The sequence below is a fragment of the Trachemys scripta genome, chromosome 7 (genome assembly GCF_013100865.1).
Source record: "Trachemys scripta elegans isolate TJP31775 chromosome 7, CAS_Tse_1.0, whole genome shotgun sequence".
NCBI lineage: Eukaryota > Metazoa > Chordata > Testudines > Emydidae > Trachemys > Trachemys scripta.
This window is the reverse complement of record NC_048304.1, coordinates 113,580,695-113,599,918: the sequence shown is the minus strand read 5'-3', so window position 1 is coordinate 113,599,918 and position 19,224 is coordinate 113,580,695. Positions and strand designations below refer to the sequence as shown.

Sequence of the window (19,224 nt, the reverse complement as noted above, 5' to 3'; positions counted from 1 at the left end):
GCTTGAGTTCATTTTATTGATTTTAAAATTATTGAGGGAAATTCTGGACCCATTCAAGTCAATAGAAGTTTTACCATTGATTTCAGTGGGGCCATGATTTCACTCATAAAGTTTTGTATACAAAGTTGCCATATTCTCTGTTGGTGTGAATTGGTATAGCTCTTGGAAAAAATAGCTTGTAATATCCAGTGTTATTTTGTTGAAAAAGCCATTGTTGATGAGGTACAACTCTAGTTTGCATAAATACGTATGCAGTATGACTCCAAAAGCTGAAAAGGGTTTAAGGCACTGATCTTTGCCCTTGAAACAGTCGGTGACACATTTGTAATGTTAGCAAATATCACTTATTTGACTGGAGTTTAAATTTAAATACTGTTTTTTTCTCTGTGGAATTGATTTATCTTATAGTGTCCTGACAGTCTATTAAGTATGAATATGCTTAGAATCAAAATTATTTTTTCACTGTATATCTACACTGAATTCATGCGTGCTTTAGAAGTATCAGGTAACTAGTTGTAATACCCAATTATAGCTTTGAACTGATGCAACAAAGAAACCCCTATGCTACTATAGTCATTTTACGATAGGTATTGTCTTATTCAAAGGAACAATATCCGATAGACCTATCTCAAAGGGCATGTGTTGTGTGTGTGTGTGTGTATATATATATAACATTACTTGGAAAATACAAAACAAGTTACTTTAAACCATGGTCTTCTATTTAACTTCTTAGTATTCTATTTGATTCTATCTCAATGCTTAATTCTTTCTGAGTAATTCTGTGCAACAATGTATTGTGAAGGAATGCAGCAATTGCTTGATTCTATTTCTCACTTTAATCAGATTATTTTAATAAAATGTTTAAAAATAAGTGAGAAATTCCTGACTTTATAGATTTAGTGGTCTTTGTGTACTTTCTGTGGTTATTCTCCTAGATGTTTGAAAAAATACTATTAGAATGACCCCAAGTGTTCTCTGGAAACCACTTTGACATATTTGTCATCATGGGAAAAGATGATGGAATTCTTAGAAGTGTTCTTTCTTTGATGGCATAAGAAGAGTTTGGTAGCTATAGGAATGTGTATGAACTCATAACTACTGACATATAAGCACAAGCCAAAGGAGCTCTGCCATAAATCAGTTTCATTTACAGAGCAAAACTGGAAATATTTTTAAATGTGAGCTGGGCTGAATCTTTTTGAGACCCAGTCTGCAATACTATTCCTTGGTTTTACTTCAGTTTAACTAAAGAAAATTAAATGTCACTCAGTCCCAAATATTTCATAGTTTGCTATGTGATAATGTGAACAGCTGTTTCTGTATATTTATAAGGAGCAAGAAGATAGCCGTTAGAGTATGTTATCATTATATAATTGTGAATGTTTAAGAAAATAGCCTTTATTTCCATTTTACCCCATTCCTTTATCTTGAGTGCAACACTTGGATAAGACTGTATTATTTAATGTTTCTCTTTATTTCTGGTTAAATAGCAGCAGTTTTACTACCCAGCATATCTTTTAGGGTTATGGGATACAAGTGTTACAAGTAAATATACCTGGTACTAAAATATACTTATTTGGATCAATGGACTTTTCTGCCTCAATCGTTTAGTTTGCAGAACAGAAATGTTTGTTGCCTTTGACTCCTTCTCTAGTATATGATCTGTCTCGGGTCAGCTGCAGAAACTGTATGTGAGTCTGGTTATCACTAAGGAATTCAAGAGTGAAAACATAGATGGAGTGCAAGAAAAAAATGAAAATATAACGTTCTGCCATCGTGAAGTCATTCTGTATTGTGCCAATCTTTCTTCCCCAGAGTAAATGGAACCTGATTATCATATTGTGGCAAGCCTTTATTTCTTGGTAACTTCTTCTTAGTGAATTTCAGCAGGCTATTGACTTGAGTAAATCATTCCTTAAAGATTTTATGGACTACTGAAAGGCAGGAGAATTCATTATAAGCAAAAATGCAAAACTGTGACCTGCTTTGAGCCTGACCTGAACATATGGCTAAATTGGTCTTCACAGATACCAATTTGAGTTGAGCCTAGGCTCAATCCAGTCACTTTATGCTACATTTGGATTTTGCATTACACAGTAGGAATCTTAACAGGTCTTTTCCATTTTTCCCAAAATCTGGATATTTATTTTCCTATTCTTTGTACATCCTCACATTGTAGTTATTTTTTTAAACCACCGCTGCTTGTTGAGCAGACGTTTTCCTTCAGTTGTTCACAGATGTACAAAGGTCTTTTACCCAAGGGGTTACATTAAATGTACAACCTAGCAACTTGTATGAGAAATTCAAAATGATTCCTTCCACTGTGCATTACATAGCGTTTTTCAACATTTAATCTTATTTCCTGTTATGTTGCCCATTCATCTCGCTTTGTAAAGGTTCTCTAAAATTTCTCAGTCTGAACACAAACTTACAAGGGTTAGTCATCTGCAAATTTTTCCAGCTCCCTGTTCCAGATCATTAATAGAGATTATTAATACAGATGGTAAATTAATTACTTTTAGAATGGAATCATTCTGCATAAAATGGACAGATACCTACATCTTATCCTCTCATCCTTTGCCATTCATTCAGAATGATCACTTTTCCAGATTATTAATAAATATATTTAAATTTTGCAATGTTGAAAGAAGACCATTTATTCCTATGGTTTTTTGTCTATTGGTCAGTTTCTTGATCCATGAAACACTGTACTTCTCATCTCTTCTCTGCCTAGGTTCCTGTCTCTTGTGATGTACTTTGGCAAAGGCTTTTTGAACATCTGTATAAATTCTATCTGATTCTTCCATTATACTTTGACTTCTTGTTGAGCTCCCTCTCTTCTTCTCTTCTGCCCTCTGAAAGGGCAAGCAATAGCAGATTCCATCTTTCACCATCAAACCTATTCACCAAGTGCATTGGAAGAAAAAGTAAATAGTCTGTTTCCTTTATTTCATGGTTCCCAAAAGATCAATGGAGCGTTGAGCAAGAGAACATGAACAACTATTTAACAGGCATAACCTTAGCTAAATACAATAGCTCAGCAACACTACCTACACATGGCTGTATGAAAAGCTGGGTAGAACCCTGAAATGCTCAGCTCAGGGAACTTGATCCTGAGAAAGATGACATGGTATATTAACAGACTTTCTCACATGATTAAGAACCTTACAGCATTATTCTATTGGACAGTGTTCTGGTTGTGGTGTATTGAAACCACCCTGGAGCAACAAGGATCAAGTTTGTGGGTGTTAAAACTGAAATCTTCCTTCACTGATCAGAGTAAAATTTACAAACACACAGGAAAATTTACCTAGGAGTTTCTGACAGATTCCTGGGGTACAACCTGGAACTGTGGGACTGCTGAATCCCCTTAACTTTCCACCCTGGGCTGTCTCTCACGATGCTTTCTTAGTGACAAGCAGCAAACCTCTCCAGGTCTGTGATCACTCAGTCAACAGCATGCAGGGACACGTCCGGCTAAGTTGCATGAATTCTCTCTAAGTGACTCATAAACCATACACAGGAAAAGACCAGCAAATCCCCCCAGCCTTGCACCCTGGATATATATGGTCTTACACTGCACAAGACCCTCTTGGGCAATGCAGGCTCATTAATTAGTTTGCCACTTCATCAAAGGATAGTGCACATGCACCAGTCTTTGTAATTTGAGCAGATTCCCCAAGCATTTTAGACAAACTCACTGGTAAAGATAAAACTTTAAAATAAGCTTATTAACTACAGAAAGATAGATTGTAAATGATTATAAACGGTAGGCATAAAGGTCAAAGATAGTTACCTAAGAAATAAAAAGTTAATACACATTCTAAATCCTAAACTTTATCAGACTTAATAAGATCTGAAACAAACAGTTTTTCTCACTCCACTGGATGTTGCAGGCAGGTTGCAGTTCTTAATAGATGGGCTGATTTCCCTTCTCAGCCTGGGGCCAATCTCCCCAGTTCAAAGTCTTTATCTTTCCAGGATTCTTGTTGCCTTCAGAGTAGGTGGTGGGGGGGAGAAAGGTGGTCTCATGATGCCACTGTCCCTTATTTTATACTCTCAATTCATGTCCCTGGAAAAATGCTGGCCCAGACATATCCTGGTGGGCCTTGCTGAATGAGAGAATTGAGCAATCTCCATTGTGTGGTGCTTGTACAACTGTTTCTTATTGAATTATAAATCTCTTGTATACAATTCCCCTGCTGGTCAATGTTGGTGATGGTTGTTTAAAGCTCAACTGGGTTTTGGTCCCTTCCTTTGTTGCCACTGTGGGCTAGCTGTGGGCGCCTCCCAACCTCACAACATGTTTCAATAACAACCCTATAGCAAAGTCTCATAATTCCATTGTGATGGGGTGGACTAGGCCCAAAGGCCCCCTGCTGGAGGCCTCAGGGTTCTGCCACAGCCATTCCAGGAAAGGAGCAGTGGAGATGTCCTCCAAGTAGCCTAGAATGGTTGCGAGGAAGTAACCAATCAGAGGGACAGCTGGAACAGCCAATCAGGGATCAAGAGGGCCATATATAAGGAGCTGTAGAACAGAGCAGTAGTTAGTTGCTGCTTGGAGTTAGAGAAGAAAGGACTGTGTCCCTGGATGGAAGAGCAACAGGACCAAAGACAGTCTGCTGGCAGGGACTGGGGAAGTGAGAGGCTCCTGGCTGGCTACTAGGACTGAGCCTGAGACAGTTTGCTAGCAGGAACCAGGAGCAATGAAGGAGCTCCTGGCTGGCTGTGGGGACTGAGTAGAGACTGAGCCTGGGGAGGGCCGCAGGAATATAGTGTCTCCAGGGAGGAAGATACTGCCCCATACCAGGGCTGGACTACTTAAAGACCAACGCCCAGGGAGCGCTAGAGAAACCACCAGAGGGATGCTAAGATAAACAGTATACCCTGGAAGGGGTCTGTTCTGGTTAACATGAAGACAATGTATGTGACTCAGCTGGAGGGCTGAGTTACTGAAAAAAAACCTGAGAACCACTAAAAGGGGTCACCAAAACTGAAAGAACGCAAATATACCCAACCAGAGGGGGTGTTCGCAGGAGGTAGGTGCTGACCCTGTTACATCAATATATAATGATGATATACATATTTTGACAGAACAATGCGTTTCAGCAGATCATGATCTTTCATATGATACTTTACAAGGCATTCTTTTTACAAAATATCATAACCAGACACAAGTAGTCAGTCTGGAGGTTACAGGATGCTATTTTGGGGTACAGTGCATCACAGAGTTCTAGATGGACTGTGAGAGGGATCTGTTTTCAACTCAGAGGCATTCCCAAGTTCTGCAGCAGGTTTGGGGCAGTAAAGAAGGCTTAGAATAGGCTCATTCAGCATAAAATTGTCAGTGACCTATTATATGCCTTATCCTTTTAGCCTTTTCCATTCATTCAGAGGGTGTTGTGAAAAATTAAAAGAATAGTATGTGTGAGGTAAATTTAGTTACTCCAGCCTGGACCTGAAGATCATGGTATGCTGACCTTCCCCTCCAAGTATTGGTGAACCTTCCTATTTAAAATAGAAAAACCCAAAAGCCCATCTCCAGAGGCTTAGAGGCAGACCCGCATAGATCTAGGTCTCCTGGAATCAGTTATACTTTACCCTCCTGCTGAACAGATGTTCAGATGAACTGTTATTTCAGAGGCTAATTGTAAGCTCATAGCTGGTTCTGTCAGCCAGGAAATGGAAATAAAGCTCCAAGCCTCAGTTCTTTTAAGACCTTTTTCTCAGGGTTTGTTTATTATATGCCAAACAATCGCAGAAACAAAAAGCAAATCAAATGAAAACAGTGGGCAATAAGTATCCAGAGGCTTTCCCCATTGTAGCAAGCCAAGGGGGAAGAGAACACAACGCGCCCCCCCCCCCAGTTCCCATTTGACCCAGCTTCCCCTTCCTTTTATACTCCGCTCCAAGCATCCGTGTGACCAGCAGCTAGGACCTGTTAATCCTTTACAGATTGCAGCACCTGTACTTTCTCACGCTATCATAAGTGATTTGGTCAGTCTTGTCCTCCTGCTGTTTTCCTCCAAAAGCCTCACTGGTCTCCATTGTAGATTTCCTCACAACCAATACCCTTCTCATTCTCATCTCACTTGTTGAGATCACTAGAGAATTGTCCTCAACTCAGAAATGTTTTGCTATTCTCCGTCACGCTTCATATTCAGAATTTACCCAGTAGCCCCTGCCATGAAATTTCAATCTAGGCCTTCTGTTTTCCTCCTTTCTACAAAAATTGATGCATAACTCAGATTCCCTAAATAGGAACATTGAAGAGAACATTTGTTGTCTCAGCATGTTCTGCATCTAAGCTATTCAGTCAATCCTCTCTTCAGAATGAATGTAACAGATTCGCTCATAGGTTATTATTGGCAGTATATCAGTGAGTGCAAGATTGGCTCAAAGGTTTTGTCCCCATGAACCACTTAAGAATGAAAGTCCCTCCTCCCCCATATCTTGGATAGCATTTTCATTCAAAGAATTTTCTCTTTGCAGTAGATTAAGAAATTTCTTTTTGTTCATAATACAATATTGAGGGCTCTCATTAGACTGATGATGGTGACCGTCCTGCTCAGGCAAGAATAGAATCCATGAAAGTTCTAGTTGAGTTACCTTAGCAAAGCACCAGTCCTTCACTAAGGCAATCAGGAGATAGACATGTATTCATTCAATCAGCCTCGTCCTGAGTTTTGAAGAGTTTGTTGTTTCTGCCTTAGAGATATAGATGCATATATATCCCAAGTAGATGCATATATAATTCTGCAGTAAATTTATTAAAAATGCTATTGAATATTCTTATAAAAATCTGTATTTTACATATTATAGTTGTACCTTACTTACTGGAAAGGTCCTATATATCTAAAAAGATGACTTATTTATAATATACTATAGTCTCTTGAGAAATGAGCAAGTACTGCATGATTGCACATTTATGGAAAAATGTACAGAAGGCATGGGATTATATGTATAAAGTGCCTACTTAAATATAAAGGTTAATATAATTCCTTTATTTAAATTTTTGAATTTATAAACAGCATTTCATTACACAGTCAGTTGTGCACCATTGCTCTGTATGAAAGGGTAGTATATACAATCATAAAAACTTGAAATCATAGAGAATTCTCTCTTAATATAATGTGTGTGTGTGTGCCACACAGCTTATTGCTTTATTTTATTAGATAAGCTTGTGTTCATTTAAAAAAAACCTTTCTACTCCTGATTTTAATATCAAGGTTGTTTTATTAATGTTATGCTTTCCAAGCAAATCTCCTGAGTAGTCAAAGGCTCTTAAAAACACACAAATGAAACTGAAATAGACTACTTCTTAATAACAGTAACAATTCATGTAATAGCTCCAAGCACATTTTTATGGCAACCCTATTGAGAATAAGAAAGTTTGCTTATGTAGATTGTACTAATGCATGTAAAGATGTGAATTTCACTGAGTAGCTATCTTACAGTAAAGACAGTTTCATTTTTTAAACTGTTCCTTTTATAAAAAGGCTTAATGGTCTTCAGTATATTTAATATAATTAATGGAATTTGACATGTTTAAGTTCAGAGAGTTAATACATCTGGGAATCTGTGTATTTGTGGAACATTTTTACAACAGCTTTGTATGTGCATGCATCCACAACTTCAAGACGTAAAAGACCCAATCCCGCAAACACTTATGTACATGAGTGAAGTGCTCAAGTGATTACAGTTATTAATGTGCATAAGATTTTGCAGGATGAGGCATTTTGTGTTCTAAGGTTATGGACCCCAGAACACATACAGGTTTTTTTTTTCTTTGTATCTTTCTGTGTAGCTTTCCAAAAAATATATAGCCCCTTATGCTGCAAATGTATGCAAGCTTAACTATAGACCTTGTGAGTAGTCCCCTTGAAGTCAATGGGTGGACTACTCACAGGACCAGATCCTCAACTTGAGTAAATTGTTGTAGCTCAGTTGAAGTCAGTGGAGCTATGATAGTGTAAACTGAGGATCTGACCCACAGTGTAAACTGTAAAGTTGAACGTAAACTGTGAGCTGAGGGTCTGACCTGCAATGCAGAAAGTTAAACGTGCATAAGTTTTTGAGAATCAGGGTGATATTTTGGAATGTAATATGTGACTTCCTAAAAATAAACATTTCATTATCTCCTCTGTTGATAATTCTGAAATCATATATGTTCCCAGTTGAAAGAGCCTCATCAGTAAAAGGCTAATGAATAATTTAATGACAGTAGCAATAAAAGTTGTCATCTCCTACTGGAAAGACACATTTTACTGAGTGACTTAACAAAGTGGGTTTAATATATACATCTCAAAGGGTGCCATAGCTGTCAATGTAAACAGAATAACAGCAGAATTCAATCATATTTGGAAATGTTTTGGATTAATAAGTGTGTACACACACACACACACACACACACACACACACACACACACACACACACACACACACACACACACACAGAGTATAGTAAATATAGTCCTTTATTATAATTCTGAGATGCTTGCCTGAACAATTTCCATTCTAATTTTCTAACTTTTTGTCTCTTAGAGAAGTTTTCCTTTCTTAAAGCTTATATAGATGCACCATTGTATGATGTATCACTGCCAAATATTTTACTTTGGCAGTATATTCCGCTGCTCTGTTTCTTTTTTTAAAAAATCAATACAAAAATCTGTTGGGGAAAAATAAATACAATTGTAAATGTTTTTGTTTTAGCTGTTCTGGTTGCACTATTTGGAGCAGAAAAAGAATTCAAGGATTCATAACTGGGCCAAAAAAATGTGCTACTTGCTGAAATTTGACCTATTGGTCTGAATTTTGAAAACTTAACACATCACAAGTGAATGTAAAAGAAACAGGAAATCAGTGAGTGTGTGCAGACAGCATATTTAGTTTTAGATGCAGGTGACATTTATGAAAGTTTTCTAGCTATGAGATTCGTGTAGCTAGGGATATTAGTGTGTTTCACAAAAGTAGGGTAGGTGAAGCTACAGTTATTCAAAGAAAATGATGTGACTACTGTATTCAAAGGAATTTATCATTATAGTTAGGAATTATACAGAATGGGTAAAAATAATATTTTATTGTTGTGCTGGAAGGTCTTAATGGTTGCTATCAATCACAGGTTAACCTGATGGGTGTGGTAAGTAGAAGGAGTAATTTAAGTCCCTTTATGGAGAGAGATAGCTGGAGACAATAAAAGCTGCTGCCAAAGACAACTGGATGCATGGCAAAGCCTAAACAGAGTTAAACTGTGTGGTGTGAGGGGTTTCCTGGGATTAGATGAAAACCCAGAGGCTCAGGGATAGTTTAGCAAACTGTGTGTGTCAGAAAAAGCCAGCAGACAGCAAGAGGACCAGTTGTGAGAGCATGGCCCTGGGTGGAAGCTGAGAGCTTTCTTTGGGCAGAGCAAAGGTAACTTAGATTTCTGAGCAAGGAAACCGCCGTGACAATAAGGTATGCAAAATAAGGAATGGTACAGAGAAAGTTGGGTGCTCCTATTTAAGATTTCTCATAATACAAAGACCACTGTAGTGGATGCTACTTCAACTTGAGCGGGATGATCATATGGTCTAGATCAGCTCAGCGCTGGGAAACACAAAGGAAAGTTACCGCCAATGTTGCCCTTCCACCAAGGAGAACAGAGCACTTCTTGGCAGCTTCTTGACAGCTCAGAATCTGGGCCTAAAAGAAATATACAAGCACTTTCTCTTCCTTCCTTTATTACCCTCCAACAAGCACTGTTTAACTGAAAGTGTATTTTTAACAGTCTCATTTAAAGATTGTCCACTATATTATAAATTGTCATAACATGGGTTCCCAATCTAATTTATGGAACACTTGAAACATTCAGAGCACTTGCTGATAGTCTGTAGAGAGTTGTCACATGATTCTGGAATCTCTTCACTGGTTCTAGCTGCTTCAACAAGCATCCAAGGTCTTCAATACAAAGATATCAAAATGTTTTCCTAATATTACTTTCTGGTGTAAGCAGTTGCTGCTGTTGGCAGAGGGATGTTGTCCAGTGGGAAGGAAGATGAATCATAGGACAAATCTTGGCCCCTTCTTTGAAAAAAGTTACTGAAATTCTCTGCCACTATTTTAGGGAATTAAAATCAAGAATTTAGGCAATTATGAAGTACTCAAATTATTATTTTGGGAGGGCATCTAAGAACCAAGGCGTTGTAGCTTTATTGCGAAAAGAGTGTATTCATGTTTACTAATAGGAATACAAAAGAAAAGTATGTGGACCATTTGAATCATGCTAACCTTATCTTACAGTCTTCTAAATGCTAAAATAGTATGACAGTGGGAATTTTCTAATTATAATAGTTTATATCAAATGAATAATGAATTTTGAAAGGTATCAGTAAATATAACCACTAATTTAAACTGGCACAGTACCATGGGAAATTCATTAATACAATATAATTAATTCTTATCCCAGTTTCCTATATTTTTTAGGAAATATTTTTTTAATCTTTCTCCCATAGGGACAAATTCTGCCCTTGGATGGGCTTGTGTGGCTCCCACTGACTTAATTTTACATGTTAACACATTATTACAGTTGTGCAAATGTCACATAAGAATAGTCATTCCTCCTGATTTTTTTAGATCTTGATGCAATCATAAAAACTACATTTGAAAGTAGTCCTTCTATTTGCATTTTTATATATAGTTACAGGCCTAATGTCAAAGGCAAGATATCTTTTCAGTTTCCTAAAGATTGCTATTTTATAGTATATTTAAGGAAGATTATTAATCTGATGTTTTTAATAATATGTAACTGGTGTTTTATGTATTTATATATTTTCTTTTTCATGCCATTATTAATAACGAATAATAATGAAGTGTTAAGATTCTGTCTTATTCTATTTAGGTTTACATTAGGATATAGATAATCCTATAACAGAAGGTAAAAGTGACTTTATCAGGCAAATGTGTATTTTACAATCATGAATGCGTGTGTGTGTGTGTTTATGCAACTCTGCATATATAAAACTCAAGTGAGCAAGAGCCGTAGGATCAGGTCCTTCTATACCCCAGACAGCATTTTTTTAAATGGCTGATATACTCCTATTTAATATATATAAAATATGTGATGGTGTGTACTTGGCCTTTCCAGCTCCCTACAGGAGGCTCTGGAGTCTTATTGCACACTCTCCCAGTATTGGAAGCATCCAATCAGAGCCCAGGAGGCTCACATAAAAGGAGCTGCTGTGGTTTAGCATGTCAGTCCCTGGCTGGAACGAGAGGGGCAAGGAAGGGTGCTCTTCTCTAGCCAAGGGAGCTTGCGGGATAACCAACGTTTGTTTCTGGCTGCATTTGCTTACGCAGAGTTGTCAGGGAGACAGAGGAACTAAGAACTTTAACCCTGAGGTAAGGGTGAAGCTCAAGAGGGCCAAAGTACGAAGAGGCAGCAATGAACTAAATTGAGCAGTGCATACCTGCTATTTATAGGAACCCTTGGTTGGAACCCAGAATAGGGGGAGAGCCCAGAGTGGTGTAAACCCAAGAAGGGGACAGAGCTTATTTGAAAGCCTGAACAAAGAGATGAATTTAAAGGGCCCAGAGCCAGAAGGGGTTCATTTGGACTTTGTGACTTCATTGGAGGGTCCAGCTATGAAAGACCCAACCAAAGTTGGCCAGCAATCTGCAGGGAACACTGGGGTGAGAAAAGGACTGCAGTATCGGGGGAGGGATAGCTCAGTGGCTTGAGCATTGGCTTGCTAAATCCAGGGTTGTGAGTTCAATCCTTGAGGGGGCCACTTGGGGATCTGGGGCAAAATCAGTACTTGGTCCTGCTAGTGAAGGCAGGGGGCTGGACTTGATGACCTTTCAAGGTCCCATCCAGTTCTAGGAGATGGGATATCTCCATTAATTTATTAGGGGGAGGGATAGCTCAGTGGTTTGAGCATTGGTCTGCTAAACCTAGGGTTGTGAGTTCAATCCTTGAGGGGGCCACTTGAGCATCTGGGGCAAAAATCAGTACTTGATCCTGCCTAATGAAGGTAGGGGGCTGGACTCCTTGACCTTTCAAGGTTCCTTCCAGTTCTAGGAGATGGGATATCTCCATTAATTATTTATTTTTTGGGGGGAGGGATAGCTCGGTGGTTTGAGCATTGGCCTGCTAAACTCAGGGTTGTGAGTTCAATCCTTGAGGGGGCCACTTAGGGATCTGGGGCAAAATCAGTACTTGGTCCTGCTAGTGAAGGCAGGGGGCTAGACTCAATGACCTTTAAAGGTCCCTTCTAGCTCTAAGAGATGGGATGGGATATCACACCCAGTAATGGGGGGCATGTAAGAGGTGAGTGTCTCCTATTACATTATATAAATGCTGTTAGTGTGTTTGTGGTAGAGAAGGACCTGATCAGACAGCTCTTGCTTACTTGAATTTTCCCAGTGGACTACAATGGGCCACCTGGACTACTTCCCTGAGTAAGGGTTATTCATGTGAGTAAGAACTGCAAAATTAGTCCCTCAAGGACTAAGTGCTAGCTACATTGCATTCAAAGGACAAAGCAGGAAATGTTTGGTTTTTTTCCTTATGGAAATTCCTTATGGACATTCCTTATTCTGACATTTTACCTGGTGTTTTCAGAGTCAATCAAAACTGTGTTTGTGGTTTAAAACTACCTTTCTGTGCATGCGTCCACTGATCCCAGGCCAAACCACCGTTACCCCCTATTTCCATAATATTTTTGCCATATGCATCAGTGGTGAATGTAATTGATGGACTGCTACCCTGAAATATTAGCAAGGAGACTGTTTGATCTCAGAAACAAATGTATGCTAGAAATTAGTATAAAAAGGGTTGAAATAATTGAGTTATGTGAGAATATGTGAAAGTTGTATGGACAATTAATACCTTCTGCTCAGCATTTTACAGAACAGGAGACAGTGGATATAGTGTATCAGCAGTGTTCATGCACCTTGAACACCAGTTGGAACCTGTCATGATTTAGAAACTGAAGAATTATTAATGTTGTGGTATCAGAAGTACTGATATGGTTTGATTTATTCCTAGAATAATATAAGAGTGGACATTTGGGAAGGAGGAAGAAACCTTTGTGACTATAACTGATCATTTATATTCCATCCTAACTTCTTTTTATAGCATATCATAGAATGAATAGTATGTACTTTTTGGATTAATTAATTTTCCCACCCCTCTCAACTGTTGAGCTTTGATAACCATCAAACTAGTCCTTCTTTCCTGGAAGGGAAATGTTACTGAAGCAATAGCTCTGTTACTACTTGGATGGCTCCCTGATGTGTGCAAAGCAGATGTTTACCTTTTTCAAAAGCAAAAGTCGTACTGCAGTGGACAAAAGAAAAGTAAATTAGCTTAGAAGTTCAGCAAGTTATTTTAAGTGTCTATAATATTACTAAATGTTTCACATTTTGGCAGACCCTATTCATTTATGTAAATTCCAGTGTTATCACAAATGTGCATGTGGAACTTTTCAAAGTATTAGTTGGTATCTGATATAGTCACATCAGAATATAGACTATCTGGAGTGTGTTTATTTTGTGATAACTGTTAAATAATGTTACAGTTGTAAAACATAGCCATGCAAACATGAACATACGTAATTAAGGGATATAAAAATATTAAACAGTGTTGTGTAAGATATTAGTAAGATGGAATCTCAAGATACTTAGTATTACAGGTTTATTCAAAATTCCTATAGTTCTCAAGTAACATAACATTATTGTAATATTTTTCTTGGGTGACTTTCCTTATGTTCTTTCAGTTTTGTTTTCTTGACTATAGCACGATGACAGAAATATTATAATTTTAATTATTTAATTATCATACAGTAATATTATTTGATGATTAAATTAATTGTGATACATTTTGTTCTTGTAAATGTGTAATAAGGTCACTGGAACTTGTAATTATGCTTTAAACATACAATTATGAGGTGTTCATTGTATAATTACTTACTAAATTATGTGCCCAAAACATACCCTGTGTATGTGCAGGGCATAATTTTAAGCCAAACTATGGCTTTGGATTCATATACATACAACTCCTGTAGGATTTATTAATATTGATGACTGCAAGGCATAATTTTGGGCTGTATCATACACTTCTAGATATTCATATTTTTCAAAACATCAACTTTCTTTGGTCTGTATTTTGAACTAATCACCATAAGTATGAGGAATGTATGTGCCACTGAGGGAGCTGTGCATACTTGCTCTACACTAAGATTCACAATACAGAGGAAAAGAGAGCCATTTTCATAGCATCGTTACTGTTCACTCTGGATCAATTCCTTTCTTCTTCAGCCCATCCTGTCCCCGCATCCCCAGAGTCAGCAGTTACTCAGAGACTGTGGGGCTTAGTATGGACCCCAGCGAAAGGGACAGGTTTCAGGCCAATTTATGACCTATTGCCCTTTTACATTACCTTGTATTTGATTAAATGACCTTCCCTTTCCACCTCTATATCTCAAATGAGACAGTTGTGAGGAGTGGGCTTCTGATTCTACTGCCTCAGCTGCGTTTCTGATTGAGGAGGTCAGAGCTGTTGTTCATGGTACTCACAGATGCTAAGATACCGCTGTGATGGGTCCAGTGTAAGAATGTATATAAAAACAGTGAAAAGTGGGTAATCTTTACTAGCCCTGTCCCTGGTGACTGCTGCTTAGGAGAGACAGTAATGTTCAGTGTAATGGTCCTTCTCTTTTCTTCGTGCCTGAGCAACCTGTAAGCTATCATTCCTGGCTGACTGGTTGACAGAGGAGAGTTTACCTTTCATATTAGAACATCAAGGCATGCTTCCTTAATATCATTCCTCTGAGCCTAACTGCCACATGGCAGTGGTTTCAGGTATACTCTGAGTAGAGGGAAAAGTGAGCAGACACGTAAGGCAAAAGCTGACATTTATGTGGTTATCTTTGAGGTATCTTTGGAACGAGAAGCAGCCACTACATGGAACCTTGGCTGACAAGTAGCTGTGGATGCAGTTTTGGGTTGCAGAGACTGTTTTAAAAAATATCCCCCCCCGCCCGTTTTTATGGCAAAGCACAGTTTTATGAAATTTATTATAAAAGTGGCCAGTATAATTTTTTCTAATGTCAAATTAAAAATCATTAGTTCCTTGGAAAAACCTGGTATGCCATGATTTAGCCTGCAGCAGACTTTTATGGCTGACCTTAGGGAATTGCACAAGTAACCTTACCTATGGCAGCATAACCAAGGAATGATCTATAATACTACATCGTTGAGAGTAGTTATTCTTTTTCAAGTATGTAATGACACATTGTTTATCTTCCCTAGAGCTGTAGTCTTTTTTTATACGTTCAGTTCATGTATGGTAGCTGAGAGTTAATGTGAACTAATATAAACTAAGATCATTACATTTTATTTTCCACTGATAATTAATAATTAACGTATAACCTTTGGCTTTCCTTTCATGTTCAAGTATTGACATAAGTCACATAAAATCATACTATGTGTGGAAAGAATGCTTTGAAATGCAAAGCCTAATTAAAATTAATGTTATTTTAGGACAGTTGTGTAGTTGCAAAAATACTATGGGGAATATCATGAATATTTGAACAGACCATTATTTTTATCCATGCTGTTCAATTTATACACAAGTCATTTATGAAAAACGACTTGGTATTTTAGTTAGAATTTATTGGACTGGGTGAAGTATGACAGAGCTATATTATAACCTCAGTACATTACTCTAGACTACTTACCAATCAATTGAAACATATGTGATTAAAAAATATGAAACCACCATAAACACTGTAACTTGTACTCTCCTGTATTTTTGCATTTGTTTAGAAAATCCCAATTAATTAGACTCCTCATCGTGTGTAAGTAGCTGCTGCTGTTAAAGTCTTTTATGTTAGAACAGCTACAACTTGAAAATATCACTGGATGGGAAGAGTGATGTACTCTTCAGAGCAGTGTGGCCTAATGGATAAAGCAATGGACGGGGACTCAGGAGATTTGGGTTCTCTTCCTGGCTCTGTCACTGATGATCTGGGTGACTTCGGTCAAGTCACTTCACTGTGCATTGGGTTTCCCTCACCTCCTTACTAAAGCATTTTGAGATTTACTGATGAAAAGTACCATATAAGCATTATTAATTCCGGAAATAAGGACTAGTTGTCAGGACATATTTGTTCTATTCCCAGCTCATCCTTTTTCTGTGTGGCCTTATACAAATCATTTAGGGGCCTATCTGCTTAAAAAGGAAAGACTTCCATTGACTTCAGTGGAAGTTGGATCAGCTCTTTAACTACTCTCTGCCTCTGCAAACAGAGTGTACTACTCTTTACTCATTATACAAAGATGGTATGAAGCACAATGTATTTATGTCTATTAAGTGCATTGATAACATTGTTAGAAAAGTATTATAGAAGTGTAAAGTATTGCTTATGCATCTCACTTTTAAATGAGTTAAAACCAATCCTTTTTCTTTTTTTTCCTATTTTCACATTATCTTAATATTGTTCAGTCCTGATTCTCCACTGCTTTGCACCCTTGGTCATTTACGTCTTTGTAAAGTGGGTAAAATGTTTCCAAATAATAATGGTCGCATTTTATAACCATTTTGCGCAAATGTAAATGACTGGAAAGGTGCAAAGTAGTGCAAATCAGGACTCCACATTCCTAAATCAATGTAAATCGAGGGTGCTCTGGCATTTTTTTTTTAATTACTGAAGTATCTTTATACAAATATCTGAATATTTACACCGGAATTTGTATGTTTGTAATCTACATAAACATGTTATGCTTTAGTCAAGCTCAAGTTATTAGGCTCAATACAGGATTAAAAGGGGGAAATATAATGGCTTGTGATATACAGGAGATCAGACTAGATGATTTAGTGGTCCCTTCTCACCTTAAACTCTGTGAATCTATGAATTATTTCAGTGTGCAATTAACTATATTTAATTTCTAAATTAATATATTTGCACTTAATAACAATGAGAGAATGTTGAAAGTTGCTAGAATTTCTTTACCTAATATTTGCAGATTGGTTTCTGATTCAGGCTCCAGAAGTCTTAGCATATACATCAGCATGAGTAAGAACTCTGACGTGCTAGTGTCACTCTGTGTATTCACCTCATATTTTGAAATCAGGCATTAATAACATTCCTGAACTATAACAGAGAGCATAAATACATGTTTCTCCCTCACATTCCTATATGGTACATGAAAGGAGTTCCACTGCTAATAATATTAATGTCTAAACCAACCACATACAGAATGCACATAATCTCCAAATTTCACATCTTTCTTTTGAGAGTTGTTTTGATAATCCACAGTTCATTGATAGTCTGATTAGATCTGTGGTCGCTAAACCTTTGCTGGTAGTCTGCAGAATGAACCATGCAGCCAGTAGGTATGGGGAGGAGGTGATCCCTAAAGGGTGTCTTTCTTTTATGGAGTGTTCCGCAGAAAGAAAACATTGGGAGAAAAATTTCTCCAGTTTGTTACAAAAGGAATCATCAAGAGGTACATGACAGTGTTCTCACTGACTTCCCTCAGAAAAGATGCTGCTTGATGTTTATATCTTAGTGGAAGAGATGAATAAATTTGTGGGACTGCACAAAGCTGTCGAACACAAAGATTCATAGAGTTTAGGGCCAGAAGAAACCATTAGATTGTCTAGTCTGACCTCCTGTGTATCACAGCCACTAAATTTCATCCATTTATGGAGACCAATAACTTGTGTTTGACTAAGTATACCTTCCAGAAAGGCATCCAGTCTTGATATAGAAACATCAAGAGATGGAGAATCCACCATTTCACCTGGTAGTTTGTTCCAATGGTTAATCACCCTCACTGTTAAAAAAAAAATTGTTTAATTTGAATTCAGCTTCCAGCTATTGGTTCTTGTTATGCCTTTCTATGCTAAATTAAAGAGCCCTTTAGTACGTCATATTTTCTCCCCAGGAAGGTACTTGTACACTGTAATCAAGACACCTCTTACTCTTCTTTTTGATAAGATAAAGAGAATGGGCCACATCCATCCTGATTGAATTTGCCTCATTAGCACTACAAAAAGTAATTTTCCCTCTGTTGATATTCACCCCTTCTTGTCAACTGTTGGGAATGGGCCACATCCACTCTGATTGAATTGGCCTCGTTAGCACTGACCCCCCACTTGGTAAGGCAACTCCCATCTTTTCATGTGCTGTATATTTATACGTGCCAACTGTATTTTTCACTCCATGCATCTGATGAAGTGGGTTTTAACCCACAAAAGTTTATGCCCAAATAAATGTGTTAGTCTCTAACGTGCCACAAGGACTCCTCGTTGTTTTTGCTGATACAGACTAACACGGCTACCCCTCTGAAACCTGACTTCTTTAGGGCACTCACTTTAAAGCATTTCCTCCAGCCCTTGAATTACTTTTGTGGCACTCTTCTGCACCCTCTCCAATTTCTTCAACATTTTTGGAGAGCCATCACTTGATAGGCCTTCAGTGAGTGCAGAGTGTATAAAAACTACTATTTAGTTTTGTTACGGTTTTACACTGATTTTGCATGTGTTGGGCAATTTTTCTTTATATATTCTTTTCACAGGGGTATTTTGGCCCTTAATTCATTAATGTTTATAAGGGCTTTTTGGTTTCTCAGATTATCTTTTATTTTTATTATTTGTTAGGCACCAAAGATCAGTCAAAGATCCTTCTCTGCTTGGGGTTGTCTTCTATTACAGCATTACCAGCAGCGTCCTCTTCCTCTAACTACATGGGTTGGAGAAAACAAAGCAAAACCTCCCCAAGATAATGTCTGATGCAGGGAGGATCAAAAACTTCCACAGCAACAGGAGACACGAGCAGGTCAGAGAGAGGTCCAGCTGGGTGTCTCTGTTTCCACCCATTCCCCAGCTATTATCACAGCTCCTAGGTGCCAAAGTGCTATCAGACTGCTTTTTACAACTTTTGGATTACAGACATTTTTTTTTCCATTGCGCAGTTTAGTCACAGTCTCCTCTCACCCCTCTTCCTCATAGTGCCTCCATTGTCAGCCCTACTCTCCATGAACTCCATGCTCTCTGTCCATACTTCATTCTTCTCCCCTTATCCTCACTCACTCTGTCCTCCTTTTCTTTTCCCCACAATACCTGGTTGCTATTTTCTCATCCCTTCTGCCATTCCTTCTCACTCCAACCCTGTGACTAAAATAAAAAAAAAAATAGACAAGGAAGACAAAGAAGAAAACAATGAGCTGCATCCCATTAAT

At 37.9% G+C, this 19,224-nt stretch overlaps 1 protein-coding gene across 1 annotated transcript in view; it reads left to right on the top strand.

The window, feature by feature from the left end:
* Positions 1–19,224, top strand: part of ATRNL1 (attractin like 1) — a 1,006,335-nt gene that overhangs the window by 659,342 nt on the left and 327,769 nt on the right. The window lies entirely within an intron of this gene.